Genomic DNA, 15930 nt, shown 5'->3' with positions numbered 1-15930 from the left:
ATAAAAAATAATCACTACTATAGAGCAGCACATAATTTGCTTATAATAATCTGTTCCAATGTACACTATGTTAATTTAACCTGCAATTAAGTACAGTCCAGAGGGAAACAATCTTGCTACCTGATTGTAGGTTATTAGGGGAGTCAGTGCAGTCTCATTATTTATCATATTTACCAAGCAGAATACTAATAATTATGTAATAATTATTAACACATAATTTGATGTTTTTAAGTCACGACTGTGTGATTTTAATATTTTTAACAATTATTTAATTTCCATTTGTATTTCTTGATTTTCAGGTCTCCCTGTGTTATGATGAGTTTGAACTGCAAACATTACTTTACTGAGCTCCAGAGGTGACCAACTGACTTGCTGCTTACGTGAAAGACATACTTGAACATTGTGAAATTTATGTAAATTGTACACATATTACATGTAGGTGACAATCTGGGAAACCTTCATTTTAAGATGCAATTTGATTTTTTTTTTCTAAAATACTGCCTAAAATTTTATTTGAAAAAATTCTGCTATTGAAGGGATATGAGGAAACAGAGGAGAGTATTCTGAAACTACATGTTTGGTAACTTGAGGTTTTATTCTTTACACGTGATGTTTGGTGTTCCATTTGGTCCAGAAATTGACATCTGGTCTTTAGGGTGTATCCTGGCTGAGGTAAGTCTCAATTATCTTCCATTTTGTGTAGTAAATCAGCTGTAAATCAATGTAAGTGTACCAGACTTGACTGGGAATTGCTTAGACTCGATATCATTCTTTCTGAATTGCTTATGAACCAACAATTTCTTGAATTTTGAAATTTGAGAATGGATGTTTCATTTTGGATGTTTTATTTCTTTTATTGTAGTATAATAATGCATACAATATTGACGTCTATTACAAATGTACATGTCTAGCTCTGTGAGCAGGCAAGATGAACCAATAAGGAAGTGGTGTGAAATATAATATGTATATCCAGTCACAGAGTGCAGGAGAAGAAACCAAAGGAGTTTATTATGGATTACTTTAAAACCCGCTCTAAATTGTTAATACTAAAAAAAGCAACCAAATTGTCCTCACAAGGATCCTTTCTTGACAAAGTCATTGTACATGTACTTTAATAAGACTACCCACATTTTATATGCTGTATACTTACTTGCCAATGTTCGTACTCTTGGGTATATGCAAGTCCTAATATAGCTTGCGAACAGACTCTAGTGTTATCTGACTTTTCGCTTTGGCATGCGAGCGAGTTTACGAATAACCCCAGTTTGTGAATGAACGGTGAAGTAGGGGGATGGGGGCTTACAAACTAGACACGAGCCTAGTGTCTAGTTTAGCCTACAGCCTAGTCCTAATACTGACTTAATCTGGATCTTGCTTTTCAGTTGTACATTGGGAAACCTTTATTTCTTGGAAGAAATAAAAATGAAATCTTGCAAGAGGTTTGTGGCAGTTGTGACAAGCACTTCCAAGAAAGCTTGCCCGCAGGCTATCAATTGGTGTTGCTAATTTAAAACGCCAGTGATGTGAATGAGATTCTTAGAAGGCAATTAACATAGGGAAAGGTTTATGTTCAAGCCTAGTGGCCCATGAGGCCAGCCCTTCTCACTGGTTTAAGCTGCGTGAAGAGACGAGTCCTGAATATTTCAACTATTCCCAGAATGGGATGGTACAGTAGTCCCATTGCAGTACTTGAAGAGAAGCATTATTTTGCTCAAGGTCTCAAACGAGATATCCTAACAGGGTCTCGTCCCAAAATACATTGTAGGCTCCTGCACCTCCCATGCAATAAACATGGGACAACAACAAAACAAAAATTGCTGATTGACAGTAGTTTCACATCATTAAGTCCTGCTATGGCTGATGTTAATGTTTCTCTAATATGGTTTGACTTGATTATTGAGAAATCCAACCAGACTTTTCATGGAACCTTTTGATTTTGTTTCCATTTACCTTCATGCTGCTCATTTTCTACAAAAAATCTCTTTGGCCTCGTTTTTGGCAGGTGACCCCAGTCTTTGGTCCCATACCTAGGAATCCATTCCAGACTGGCAAGTTTTTCCAAGAATTGTCAGAGTTTGTTGGCCACAATCCAGTTATGTTTAAGGTAGAACAGTTAAGGTTAAGGCTAGGTTAAATCGGTTTAAAAGCCAAGGTGGCCTGCCGCCTGCCAAGCCAGGGTTTGACTCCAGTTGCTATTGCATGAAGTGACCAGGAACTTTATTCTAAGTCACTTTATGCAATAGAAATTGGAGTCAAACGCTAGCCTGGCAGGCGACTTGAGTACCTCTCCTCTAAATTGCATGTTACTCCATGACAGATTAGTCTCTCCACAACCTTTTCTTTCCCTTTATGAAAAGAAAGCCAACAAGTTTCTTTCCTTTGTGAAAAGCGAGCGTGCAACACAGTAAGTGCGACTATGGATTTTATTTTGTTCGCGCCCTTGCTAATCAGAGGAAATGGAAGGTCTTGTGCGCAGGCTGCCGCAATTTAACCCGACGGCGTTTTTGTGAGGTTTCCCTGACAACTTTGACAGCACGTACATTTGATAAAACTGAGTGGAGAGAGATACTGTGAGTGCAAAAACATGACACCATGATCCATGGCTAGTCCACGAACCTGGGGCCCGTTTCTCGAAAGCCCCGGAAACTTTTCGGGCCCGATAAACCACTTTTAGTTATTCGGTATTTAAAGACAGAGAGGCGTATACGCCTGAAACTTCTTGTACGGAATGCAACCTCCGTTTCTATTAAGAATATGTGAATAACTCAGTTCTGTAGTCATAAAGTTTGAGATTTTGCTACGGCTTTCAGGGTGCGAAAACTTTTCGGGACCTTCGAGAAACGGGCCCCTGGACTGCTCAATCTGGACTACAACACGGTAACCACCAGAACAGCATGTCTATCTTTAAAGAAATACAAAAAGTTGTAGGTTTTGTGCTCAATCTGGAGAGTGTGTACTAAAACAATTAGACTACTTGCTTTCGTTTCCTATGAGAGAGAGTCAACTTGTCCACGCCTCGTTGACTATTCGCTCATAGAAATCTGGAGCTCATACAAAGTAATCTAATTGTAAAGTATAGATACGATTTTTTACCAATCAGCACGCATATGTTCTTTGAGCTAAGATATGAGCTAACATTTTAAGTTGTGAATTTGTCCCAAACTTGTTAAGTACATGTTCATCACAAATGGCACACGTTACAAACTTGACCCGAAAATTTTTCAACTTTTTCCTTCTAAATCAGTCTTGATACCTCAAACCTTCACCATCCTTGTTACCTGATTCGTGTTTGCTATTGCTTTAAGAAGTTCATCAGCTCGTCATTGTGACTAACCTGATGAAGAAACTTCACAACTCAAGGAATTACGCCTTTGCAAGTTTCCTGTTCGGATTGCTGCAGTACAACCCTGGTAAGTTTATTAATATTAGCCAACATGTTCTACACTCTGCAAAGACTAAGCACAAATGAAAGTCTGAGTCCGTGAAGAGCAGAACTTTTCATTGAGATTTGCCATTGCTTTCTCCGCCTTCTTGGAAACAGGACCTTTCAATGGTGTTTCTCTTCCCTCCTTCCCATAACCCCTCGCACTTTTATAGAAGTCTCAAGGAATGACTGGGGAAGAGTCAGCTTCTACCAGAACCACCATGAAGTTGTTTTCTTCATTATTTACCATTCATTCATTATGTATTGCAGGTAAACGACTTACACCCTGTCAAGCTGCTATGCATCCATTCTTGGCTCCTGAGTTTCCCAGTGCTTATCTGTTGCCATGGCAAGGAGACAAAATCTCAGGTAAAATTACTGAAGGTATTTTTTTTTTAGATTTCATTGCAAGAAGACAATAAAGGGAAAATATGGGTAAACAGTTAAATTGGCCACTGTAGCGAGTTTGCAAAGCTAATGTTTCGAAATCAATGTTTTGAATCTTTGATGCACTACGGTAAAAGCCCACCTAAGAACCTAGTGGTTAAGAACCTGCTGGCAGAAATTTACCATTTTAATAACCAAAAATATGAGAAACTGTTTACCCAAGTGATAGACGGTTTAACCAAGGAGTGTGACTTTGAGATTGCAAATTTATATTACAAGAAAATACATTGTTCAGTTGTGAATAAATACCGTAAATTTAAGGACAAAACCTAAGTTGACTTATTTTTCTGATAATCAAAAACTATATCTCCTTCATAGAAATTAAGAACCTAATTAAAATTCTTAAAAGAACCTACTTAGCCTAAATTGCCAATAACTACCCCAAAATACGTACAAAAAGCTATTTTGTCACACTTCAAACAATCAAGGTTCTTGCATGTGGGTTTCTACTGTAATTAAAAATAAAACACCCAAGCGGGGAAAGCACAAGTGGCTTTTTAAACAGTGTTTTACGAATGTCCATTGTTTAACTCATCCAATTGTTGAACACGGTAAAGTGAAACAAAATATTTTGAAGGACGTTGAGAAATGATTGTTCCTTTTATGGGCATTTTAAATCCAACTGCTTAACGTTTAAGCAAACTCTTTTGTTTTAGATGCAGCTGGCGCCGGCTACACAGATATCTTGCTCACTCCTGCACAATATATCTCCAAGCCTCGTGTAGACGAGGAGATAGAAATACAACAGTTTTCTGGAGCTGAACTATTGAAGAGGGGAACAACCGTGCTTTACAGTGGTCGGAAAATTTCATCTCCTTTGCTAGCAAAGAAAACAAAAGAGAATGACTTAGAGAACTCCTCCCAAGCAACAAGTGTGAATTCTGCAAGTATGCGGATAGACAATTCCAGATATGCAATGGAAGGACCCCATACAACGAACATATCTACACCAACTTACGCTCTGAATGAAAGATCTGTTACTCATAAAGACAGGATATGTGTCGGTAATGTAGAGAAGGAGGAAAGAGAACCCTCTGTCATCGTCGGGTCTGCTTCCCCAACTCACACAAATTCTGTACGTGGAAATTCAAACAATAATTCGCTAAAATTAGAAAGCAAAGATCCGCCAGATCTGGTGAAGGTTACACAAAAAAGTACATCGATTTCTTGCTGCAACGAGGTTGAGCGATCTTTAGTGAAATCAAAGAGCTGCCTTCCTGATAACTCCAAACGGGATGGGGATGTGATACCGGGGAAGTGTGTTGAGCATAGTGTGAGAAGTCATGTTACGCCAGAAAAACTCAATGGAATTCCCTCGCGGTGGAAAAGCAACATCTTAGATACAAAGAGAGCAGAGAATGATGATAGATTTACTCACACTGCGACTTTTACGACAACGGGATTCGATTTAGACAATCGTTCATCCGGTGATGAGACGAATTCTTCAGCGAGGACTCGTGTCTATCACAGAAAAACAAACTTCAGAAAACAACAAAGCGATTTGCCTCCAGAAAAGAAAATACGTAAATTTTGCCATGATACTGCTGGCCAGAGTGAAGAAAAGGCAAGTAAATTTGGACACCAGGAACATCGTTGTCAGTTGTTGAACACCCCTGTTGTGGTAAAGATCTCAGCTCGCGAAGGAAAGAGAAAAAGGTTCGTGTGACCCAACACCCATAAATTTCTTTAAACACGCCCACAAAGACTTAAGACCGAGTTTACCAGAGGACCAGGCAGGGGTGATACATCCCATCTCTCCTTTTTCGATGAAACTTTGCCAGATTGAAGGTACTACCCAACAACTCTAAAAGACAAAGTGGGCTTTGGGATTTTTCCCTTAGGAGCTAGACCACCCCCCTGGTTTTTTGCCCAAATCCCAAAAATGTCACTAAAATAAGCATCAAATTTAGACACCACTCCTGCTTACAGAATGCATTGAACTTTATTGATATTTTACAAAAATATAGATTGGACTTATCTTAGTTCACACCAGGAGTTTCAAGTCATTTGAAGTTACAGGTGCCAATCAAGGATTGTCATTTCCTACCCATGTCACGCAACATCTAGCTACAAGGCAAATTAGCTCAAATTCGGACTCAAATATTGCTTAAATCCAACTTTCTAAATCAAAACTAATTTTACCACAGTTTAGAGTCACCCTTGGCCTAATGAAATCAAGAATAAAATTTTTGGCATCTGTTATTTTTTGGTAACAAAAGCTGTTTAAACAATGTGACACAAGACTAGTTTTAACAAAGAGACAAGGGCGAAATCTAAAATATTAGACATAGAATCAGTTTGTCAAAGTTATTTCTATGTTAATGTATGAGCAAAGTCTTTGAATATTATTTAGGGCCGTGGAAGCTCAATGAATGCAAATCTCTTTGCAATATTGCTTAACCCTCGGACGTATAAGGTAGGGGGGTGAATGCCATCCCCCAATAAGGTTTTTTCAAAATTTTGAAAAGATGATTTACTCTAAGGAGCTGAAACTTTCAGTAGCTGTTCATTCATCCGTCACAAATATTTTGATATGTCAATTGTGTGGCCATCATTTTTGACGTTTCCTTGGCAACCATTAGTTTCATGTGGGTTTGGCCAAAAATCAACTTTTTTGGACATAATTCTGTAGTTTTGTTCCAGTTTTCTTCATCAAATTCCAGAAATTCACCAATTTTTACATGTAATAAGCATTCTGGCTTGATTTTGTATTAATTTCCGTCATTTTTTGACTTTTTAAGAAAAAAGTAAAATCCAAGATGGCAGATCCAATATGGTGGTCAAATGACATCATTTGGCAACCAACATATATGGTATCATTTTGTAGACCAAGCTCAGGGCTATCTAGTCAATGTAAATTTATTTCGCTGGTCCTAAACAGAGAGAAAGCTCAAAGGGGTTCCATCCACTTCCCCCTTGTACCACGGTGGGATTACGAGTTAGCTTGTACGTCCGCGGGTTAAAATAACAGTGCAAAACACCTTAATTCTATTCGTAAAATCTAAATATGGGAATGAATGGCCATGATATTAAAATTCCAAAACATTGACTAGTTAGATGAGAGTTTTTCTGGGCATATCTTACTTTTCAGATTACTCTTGAAACCCTGCTCGATTATCACGGACGGGTCACATGCTTGATGTTGCAATTGATTATTGTCAACTATTACTTTACAGTCGGCATACAAACTCATCAATCCTGACAAGTATTATTCGCTGAAATTATTGTTTGTCCTCATTTATCAACTCTTCAGCTCACCCAATGAATATCCATTTCAAAAACATCTTTGACTTTATTTACCTTGCTGCATCAGCCGGCAAGTAAATCTTAATAATTGATATAAAAATGAAAATTGTGGATATAACTTCAAAAGCGTGGGAACAAGAACCAAAAAAAGATTGTGCACTGCCGTGGACCTTCCAACACAAATCTTGGCATCTTTGTTTGCTCCTTTGATGTTTGCCGGGCTTCATAACCATTCCCCTCAATTAACTGTGGCCTAGGACCTCGCAATCTATTGAAGAAGAGTCCCAAGTTGTCAAAGATACGAGAGTGTATTCCTCCTACCCTGAGGAGGGATTCACAAAAACATACCAGTATTTTGCAGTCTGCAGAAACACATGGATCAGCAGGTAAACACCTAATGAGGTTAGAGAAAGAAACGGCTTAGACAGCATCAAAATAAAATGGGTTGAAATCCCAAATGTCCTTTAGTGATCATGATCCACATGAGAAATCTCAAAGGGATGGGTCTGAGGAACCCGCTTTTCTGAGATAGTGAAAAGAACATTCCTGGAATGTGAGGAGACAGGACGAAAATGTAGTGGATGAGTGCAGTAAGATGAGGCTCTGCAAGACAGCAGTGGCAGGAAAATGTCCAGCAAAGAAGAGTAGCTTGCTGCAGAACAAATAGCCCAGTACTTCTGCAGGTTGTCTCTGATGTACAGAAGTGGCCAACTTACCATACACTAGGCTGATCTGAGTCCTTCTCAAGATTAAGCAGAAGAGATCTTGACCAGGCTTGCAGTAGGAAAACAGTACTACCTCCCAGCTACTTTACCATCCACCATGTAGAATATGCAACACAGTCTTGTGACCAGAAAAAACAAATTACTTATTTCACAGCGTTATGGAGCTACGGATGTACACAGGTTACTGAGCAGAAAAGAAAACGATAGCCAAGAGCCACTCAAACTTCTTGAGTGCCTAGAAAAATTCAAAAAGTTCAACCAGGGCCAAACCTTGCTAAACCTAAGGCACTGGTGTCATGTATGTTGTCATGTGTGCTCGCTTGGACCCTAGGTTTTTCAGATAATTTCAGCTACTAGATCTTCTCAAGGCTCAAGTTTTTCTCAGAATTACAATTTTTTTCACACATCTTCTTACTCGCAGATATGCGATTATTTATCATATTTTGTGCTAACATCTTTGAGGCATAAAATTTATCTGCGGTTAATTCAATATAGGAACTTTCAGAAGAAAAACGCTAGCTGAAGCTCAGTCTTACAGTTCAAGTATTATATACGTGTTTACCAAGATTTACTTCCGTGCCTGATGCAGCAAAATCAATATCTCAAGGGTTTTTTGAACTCGGAATGGGGGCAAACAATAGTTTCAGCAAAGAATACTTCTCAGGATTGATGAGTTTGTATGCCGAATGTAAAGTAAGAGTTGACAATAATCAATTGCAAGATCAAGTGTTATGACTTGTAATGATTAAGCAGGGTGTCAAGAGTAATCTGAAAAGCAAGATAGGCTGAGAAAAACTCTCATCTAACTAGTCAATGTTTTAGAATTTAAAAATAACGGCCGTTTATTCCCATATTTAGATTGTACGAATAGAATTTAGGTGTTTTGCACTGTTATTTAACCCGCGGACGTACAAGCTAACTCTTAGCCCCACCGTGGTATAAGGGGAAAGTGAATGGAATCCCCTTGGGTTTTCGTTGTGTTAAAGCACAGCGAAACAAATTTGCATCGATTAGATAGCCCTGAGCTTGGTCTACAAAATGATACCATAATCATTGGTTGTGACGTCATATGATGTCAAATGACATCATTTGACCCGCCACCTTGGATCCACCAGCTTGGATTTCACTTTTTTCTTAAAGTGCCACTGAAACGAAATTTTCGTATGTGAGATTTTTGCTTAGTAATAAAGTTTCAACCTTACTTGGAAACACTGCAGACTTTTTTTTCGCATACGGTAAGCGAAAACTGCTTTTTCAGCCGTTCGAAATTGGCTGGTTAAGCCCAAAATTGGCGGCCATCTTGGCGCGGCCAAAACAGCCTAGTGACGTCACTGGTTGTATTGCTCTCATGCCGGGCTGAAAATTTAGAGTGATTATGGGAGAAGAGAATACTGTTCGAAGCCCCCCAAGAAAACATCTTAAGGACATCTCAGGGCTGTAAAGCAGATAATAACAGTAGCCTTAGACATGAAGAGGTGGAGAGTCGATCCTGGGGCTTTTCAGCCTATTTAATTGGATATTTTATGTAAGCAAGCAAACGAGTGGGAGTTCTTAGATCGCAAAATGATCGGGACTCTTAGTGAAATGGCCAGCACTCAATTAAACAATATCTACACTCATGAAGTTAAAAGACATGAAAACAAGAGAAAGCGGCTTTTGAAAATATTATCCGGAGTGCTGCTGCACGAATCGTAGCAACAACGTTTCGAGTTTTCGAGTCGCTTCGCTTCGAGGAAACCGGACGCTTTGTGAGTTTCACCGCGGACGAGATTGTGTCACAGTGACCTTTAGTCTAGTTGTATCTGCTACATCCTACAAGTTATCACAACAGCAGCAATTTAAGAAACCCTCTTCTTTTATATGAGGGAGCGAATTTAAACTATAAAGGTAAACTTAGCTGCCATAACCCTACAATTATATGTTTTCAGGAAACGAGAGAAAGCGTGACAATGTCGGCGGCGAAAGGCCATATATGCAAATTAGTTCAAATTCTGTTTAGTAAACCTTCGACTAAATAATAAACTAGTGACGTTTAACGAATTGCTTTGAACTTGAATACTATTAAATGAAGATCATAGACATAAGTATGTGCTAAAGAACTCCAAGTTATCCATCGGCCGTGAAATATTACAATTGGGAGATACGTGTAAAAGAGAAGCGAAATTCCCGCTTTGTTTACACTGATACGTATGCGGCGATAAAGCAAACCCTGCTGCGGATCACAATTTTCAAAGATACATTTTGTCTACCACAAGAACTCTCACTTATTAGTATCATAAAAAGATGCTCTCTGTGTGCAAAGAAGTACTCGACTCAAAGCTTGTGGACCGTTAATAACTTCATGATTGTGCGGATGGCTGATGCGCTTACGGCTTTTAATGCAGCAAAGTTGCCGAGGATATATTCGAACCTTGTTAATAGACCTTAGATAAACGTGAGAATCCAAATTTCAGAAGCAGGCTGAAAACAGACGACGAAATATCGCGTTTAGGCTTCAGGGCGTGATGCAAAAGTTACCACACTCGTCTTCGAAATCTCCAATCGAGTACTCAAGATGTTCGAAAAGTAACTGAGCTGTTCTAATCTGTAGCATTCATTTTGGTGAATCTACATTCTTTGGCGCCCTCCAACGTTTATGATGTGTATTTCCTGTCAAGGCTGGACTGAAATTACAAGGTAGGAAACTAGTAGGTATCGACAATATGAAGAATAAACTTAAATGAATCAAGTGAAAACAAGAGAGAATCTTAAGCGCTTCTTGCGTGAATACAACCAGTGACGTCACAAGGTCCTTAAACTCGGTTCCAGAGCCCGGACACAGTTTTGCTCCAAAAAGTCGATTTCAGCAGCTAAAAAGAGCACTTTCCGTTAGGATTTGACAGAAATAAAGTTCACCATTATTTTAAGCACGTTTGAAACTATAAATTGGGCTAAAAAAAGAGAGTACGAAAATTTCGTTTCAGTGGCACTTTAAAAAGTCAAAAAAGAACAGAAATTAAGAGCCAACGCCTGGAAAAATCAAGCAAAAGTGAAATTTCGTGGCCAGAGCCGAAAATTTTTTTGCTGATATTTTTCCCATCAGTAGCTACTGGTAAGTAACTAAACGTGATGTAGTTTATTTTTGAGAAAGGCAGCGTCAAATTGGAGGAAATAGATAAAATCTATTTTTGTTGTAGGCAACTTCAAAACAGCCAAAATTTAAGACGAAATGGGCCGTTCTCAAAACTTCGCTTGCATGCAAAAGGGAAGAAAGGGAGCTCAAATATTTTCTGATACATTAATTCATAGAGTGTTTTAGTTCTAGTTTGGTGGTAGATATTCAACTTAGCAGTAATCTGGACGGCAAACAATAATATTTTAGAACTGCTTTATTCTTAACCGACAAAATTGTACATTTTAGCTGACAAAATTTTAGGCATGTCCTACACCTTGGTTTACTCTGAGACTCAAGCCATAAGGTCTTTAAGCATTGTACTAAGACATATGTAAAAACTGACTTGGGTAATTCAATTTGTGCTTCACACAAACTCTCCAAAGTTGAACAAAATTTGGTTGAAATATGAGACCTTGGCGGTTTGTTGGTGTTTACAATTACGACGGCTTGCTGCTACTGTTGAAAACTTGACTCGCAAGAACTTGTTTTTAGATTTCTGTTTACAAAATCACCTTAATGTCTTACCCTTTTCTGGCTGACTTTAAATTTGCCCCAGGCAAGTTGCTTCCTGGTTATCCGTGTCAGTTCTTCTTCCCAATGCTCAACGAACTCGAGGCAGCGAACCTTCTAACTTCACCCGTGGACTTGAATCGAGCATTTTATCGGAAATATTAGATTCGATCAATCCTTTTTTCCGTCCAAGTTTTACATCTTGTACACTTTCAAAGTTTAAGCTTTCAAAAAGCCCAAAATATATTTCAGCTAAACGTTCCATTACCCAAGGGCACATTTGTCTTTGATTGCTGTAGCGTTGCGTGACAGAACAAAATTATTCCCACTGGGAGGATGTAGAGAAACAACGACGGGAAAAAGGACCTGTTTGCGTTGTTTTAGATTTCACTTTAAGTAGACATTTTGTAATTCTCTAACATCCATTTCTTCACAATTCGACTGTTCATCAAGTCGCAAATGATTGTTTTTTTTTAATACAGTGTTCTAGTCTGCGACTCCACATATGTTCGCAATACCATTTTGCTTGAATCAATAAAGAGAACAAAACTGGGGGAAACTTTATACAAAAATTTCAAACAAACAATCGTAAACAATCTCATGTTGAGTTTTCTATGAGACTTTTGGTGTCAGGCGCTGTACTCTTTACTATAATCATGCCGATGTTTATTGGTTCAACTTCATATATAGGCAAGTCTTTCAGACGGGCAAATTTTCTGACATATCACAGATGTCCTTAGGCTCGATTTCCGCAGCTTTCTCGAGTCCGGTCTACGTTCCTCTTTTCCCAAACAGCGGCTGGTAATCGAGCCTGGGATGTCCTGCATTTAGGGCATACGCCTACGATCAAAATAATCAAAGCACAGTTTTTATTATAATTGTGAATACCCAATTAAAATTAGCCTGTTTCTGGCGACTCATCTGGTTAATTAGGAAACAGCCAGTGCAAAGGTACTCGACAAAAAAAAAAGCGTACGAGAAAATGAATAGGGAAGAGTACAGCGCGCGAACGCTCCTTGCCCCAAGTCCCTCCCTCTTTCGTCTCTCAATCTCATCGTCTTCTGCATCCCAAAGGCTTGTAACAGCCTTAACTGAAACAGATCTAAACACACCTACAAACAAACAAACTATCACCATTTCAGAGATATTTCTAAGGTTAAAACCTCGTTGTGTTAATCACGTTTTATTTGAATCACGGCATTACAACTCATGGCGTTGCAGCTCCAATAAACAAAAATTAGAACTCGGACTAAAAATTCATTTTACTGACACTTTCGTCAAGAATAACAGCAACAGTGATACTTATATTTTAAAGAGTACAAACCTGAGCCAACAGCAAGAAAAACTCCAGTTTCCTGTAACACTGCGTAGGAGTCCGCTTTGCTTAAACCTCTATCTGCTTTTGGCCTTTTGCTGATATCCCCGCTATGATCAGATAGTATTGAAGGCACTTTACACTTGTCCGGAACTCGGCGTATCCATCCAATACCTAGCGATGCTCTATGTGCTGGACATACTGTCATCTGGTCAATATTTCGGGGAAAGAAGAAGATGGATGCTCTCGCTAGAATCAACTTAACTTCATTATCTATGCCGTGAAACGCAAACATCGCCTTGTGGCCGGTTACATCCCGCTGACAGCTAAGTAATGGAATACATTCCTTTGCTCTGTTCCTGTCTCTTCTATCGTGGCCACATTGGCCTCCCACAATCGAAAGAAATGAGCAACTATTTTCCATAGTTCCTAGATAACTTGAACCAGTTTCCGTGTTTTCTGTTCTTTAAGTTTATTGACGTAGGTGTCAAAAACGGACTGTTTTAAAATTAAATTAAGTACCAGCCAGACTGTATCTTTTTCAAAGTATTTAATCGTAATGATACAAATAGATATAATGGTCGAAAAGTCTAAGAGGTTTTCAACAATTTTGTTTTTGTTTTTTTGTTTTTTTGTTTTTTTCTGCTCTTTTAATATTAACAATCCCTTTTCTCAGTCACCCGGAGCGGACAGATGATTTTGTTCTTTGTCTTGCAACACCGCGCCTTATCGGTTTATCTCCTCAATTTGTAACTCTGTTGTATTTTAGAGGGTGGCAACATCAGTCAGATTCATTTAAGAAGCCAACAAAACTTTGCTCAATTTAATGTTTGTATTGATGAGATACATACTTAAGAAATATGTTAAATTTCGGCTAAGAAAATGTTATCGTTACGTTTCAGAAATAACAACACGTTTATGTTAATTATTCCGATGTCTCATATTTCAACCAAATTTTGTTCAACTTTGGGGAGTTCGTGTGAAGCACACATTGAATTACCCAAGTCAGTTTTTACATATGTCTTAGTACAATGCTTAAAGACCTTATGGCTTGAGTCTCAGAGTAAACCAAGGTGTAGCACATGCGTAAAATTTTGTCAGCTAAAATGTACAATTTTGTCGGTTAAGAATAAAGCAGTTCTAAAATATTATTGTTTGCCGTCCAGATTACTGCTAAGTTGAATATCTACCACCAAACTAGAACTAAAACACTCTATTAACTAATGCATCAAAAATATTTGAGCTCGCTTTCTTCCCTTTTGCACTCAAGTGAAGTTTTGAGAACGGCCCATTTCGTCTTAAATTTTGGCTGTTTTGAAGTTGCCTACAACAAAAATAGCTTTTATCGATTTCCTCCAATTTGAAGCGGCCTTTCTGGAAACAAACTACATCACGTTCAGTTACTTACCAATAACTATTAGTAAGCAAAATATAAGCGGAAAAAAAAAATTCAACTCTGGCCATTGGTTGCTTAATTTTTATAGGCATTTGCTCTTAATACAAAATCAAGCCAGAATGAAATATACAGATTGGTGAATTTCTGGTATTTGATGAAAACTGGAAAAAAAAAGCAGAATTATGTCCCAAAAAGTTGATTTTTGGCCAAACCCACATGAAACTAGCGGTTGCCATGGAAACGATAAAAATGATGGACACACAATTGACGTATCGAAATATCTGCGAAGCATAAATAAACAGCCACTGAAAGTTTCAGCCCCTTAGAGTAAATCGTCTTTTCAAAATTTTAAAAAAACCTTATTGGGGGATGGCATTCACCATCCCCCCCCCCTTGTACGTCCGAGGGTTAAGCGATATTGCAAAGAGTTCTGCATTCATCAAGCTTCCACTGCCCTAAATAATATTCAAAGACTTTGTTTATGACATAAACATAGAAATAACTTTGACAAACTGATTCTATAATATCTAATATTTTTAGATTTCGCCCTTGTCTCTTTGTTAAAACTAGCCTCTTGTCACATTATTTAAACAGCTTTTGTTACCAAAAAATAACAGATGCCAACAATTTTATTCTTGATTTCATTAGGCCAAGGGTGACTCTAAACTGTGGTAAAATTAGTTTTGATTTAGAAAGTTGGATTTAAGCAATATTTGAGTCCGAATTTGAGCTAATTTGCCTTATAGCTAAATGTTGCGTGACATGGGCAGGAAATGACAATCCTTGATTGGCACCTGTAACTTCAAATGACTTGAAACTCCTGGTGTGCACTAAGATAGGTCCAATCTATATTTTTGTAAAATATCAGTAAAGTTCAATGCATTCTGTAAGCAGGAGCGGTGTCTAAATTTGATGCTTATTTTAGTGACATTTTTGGGATTTTGGGCAAAAAACCAGGGGGGTGGTCTAGCTCCTAAGGAAAAAATCCCAAAGCCGGCCCACTTTGTCTTTTAGAGTTGTTGGGTAGTACCTTCAATCTGGCAAAGTTTCATCCAAAAAGGAGAGATGGCATGTATCACCCCTGCCTGGTCCTCTGGTAAACTTGGTCTTAATATTCAGAAGATGGCTATTTTGATAGCAGAGGCCCATTGTATTGTGATTTCACCGACAAAGAAATTAAAAGGAAACACTTTGTGATCGACATGTCCAGTTCTCCAATATCTGTTCAGACCTCCTGTGGGACATTTGCTTGCTTGATTGATTGCTTATTTCATTGATTGACTGACCGACTGATTGATCGACTCGCCGAGTGATTGATCAATCAATCTGTCAATCAATCAATTAACTGTTTAGTAAGAGGACTGCGCAGAAGGTGCAATCAAGAACCAATTCATTTCTCTGGTCCTCAAGCCGCCCTTAGCTCCACATTTTTGTCCTCATTGGACGCCGTGTACTGTGGTAATAGGCTGTGCAATTTCGATTCCTAAATCCACCGAAAAGCTTTATTTGGTAAACCTTAGTTTGATTAATTTTGTTTTCTCTTGATTTCACTAACAACATTAGATGTGTCAGGAACCATTACAGCAGGTCTCGGAAAGAGCTGGAGTCTCACGTGGGAAATGCCAAGATGATGTAAGAGTTTTTTCTTTACACTTCAAAGCTAGAAATACAGTGAAAACCCGCATCTAAGTACCTAGTAATTTAACAACCTAA

The 15930-nt window shown here is 38.4% G+C and overlaps 1 protein-coding gene and 1 pseudogene across 2 annotated transcripts in view; one reads left to right on the top strand and one right to left on the bottom strand.

Moving 5' to 3' along the window:
- LOC149107150 (uncharacterized) overlaps positions 1-15930 on the bottom strand; it is a 114907-nt gene that overhangs the window by 63511 nt on the left and 35466 nt on the right. The gene's annotated exons all lie outside the window — the stretch shown is intronic.
- The window catches only part of LOC110067355 (uncharacterized), a 28917-nt pseudogene that overhangs the window by 11341 nt on the left and 1646 nt on the right, over positions 1-15930 (top strand). The window contains exons 13-20 of the transcript XR_016209324.1: positions 300-356; positions 607-672; positions 1383-1439; positions 2003-2092; positions 3317-3410; positions 3695-3793; positions 4528-5527; positions 15781-15849. The product of XR_016209324.1 is annotated as an uncharacterized LOC110067355 (transcript). The remainder of the gene's footprint in view (positions 1-299; positions 357-606; positions 673-1382; positions 1440-2002; positions 2093-3316; positions 3411-3694; positions 3794-4527; positions 5528-15780; positions 15850-15930) is intronic.

Source organism: Orbicella faveolata, unplaced genomic scaffold (assembly GCF_042242905.1).
Source record: "Orbicella faveolata isolate gen_17 unplaced genomic scaffold, um_ofav_v1 contig_27, whole genome shotgun sequence".
Taxonomy (NCBI): Eukaryota; Metazoa; Cnidaria; class Anthozoa; order Scleractinia; family Merulinidae; genus Orbicella; species Orbicella faveolata.
The sequence above is the reverse complement of the archived record's forward strand: the minus strand, read 5'-3'. Positions and strand labels throughout refer to the sequence as shown.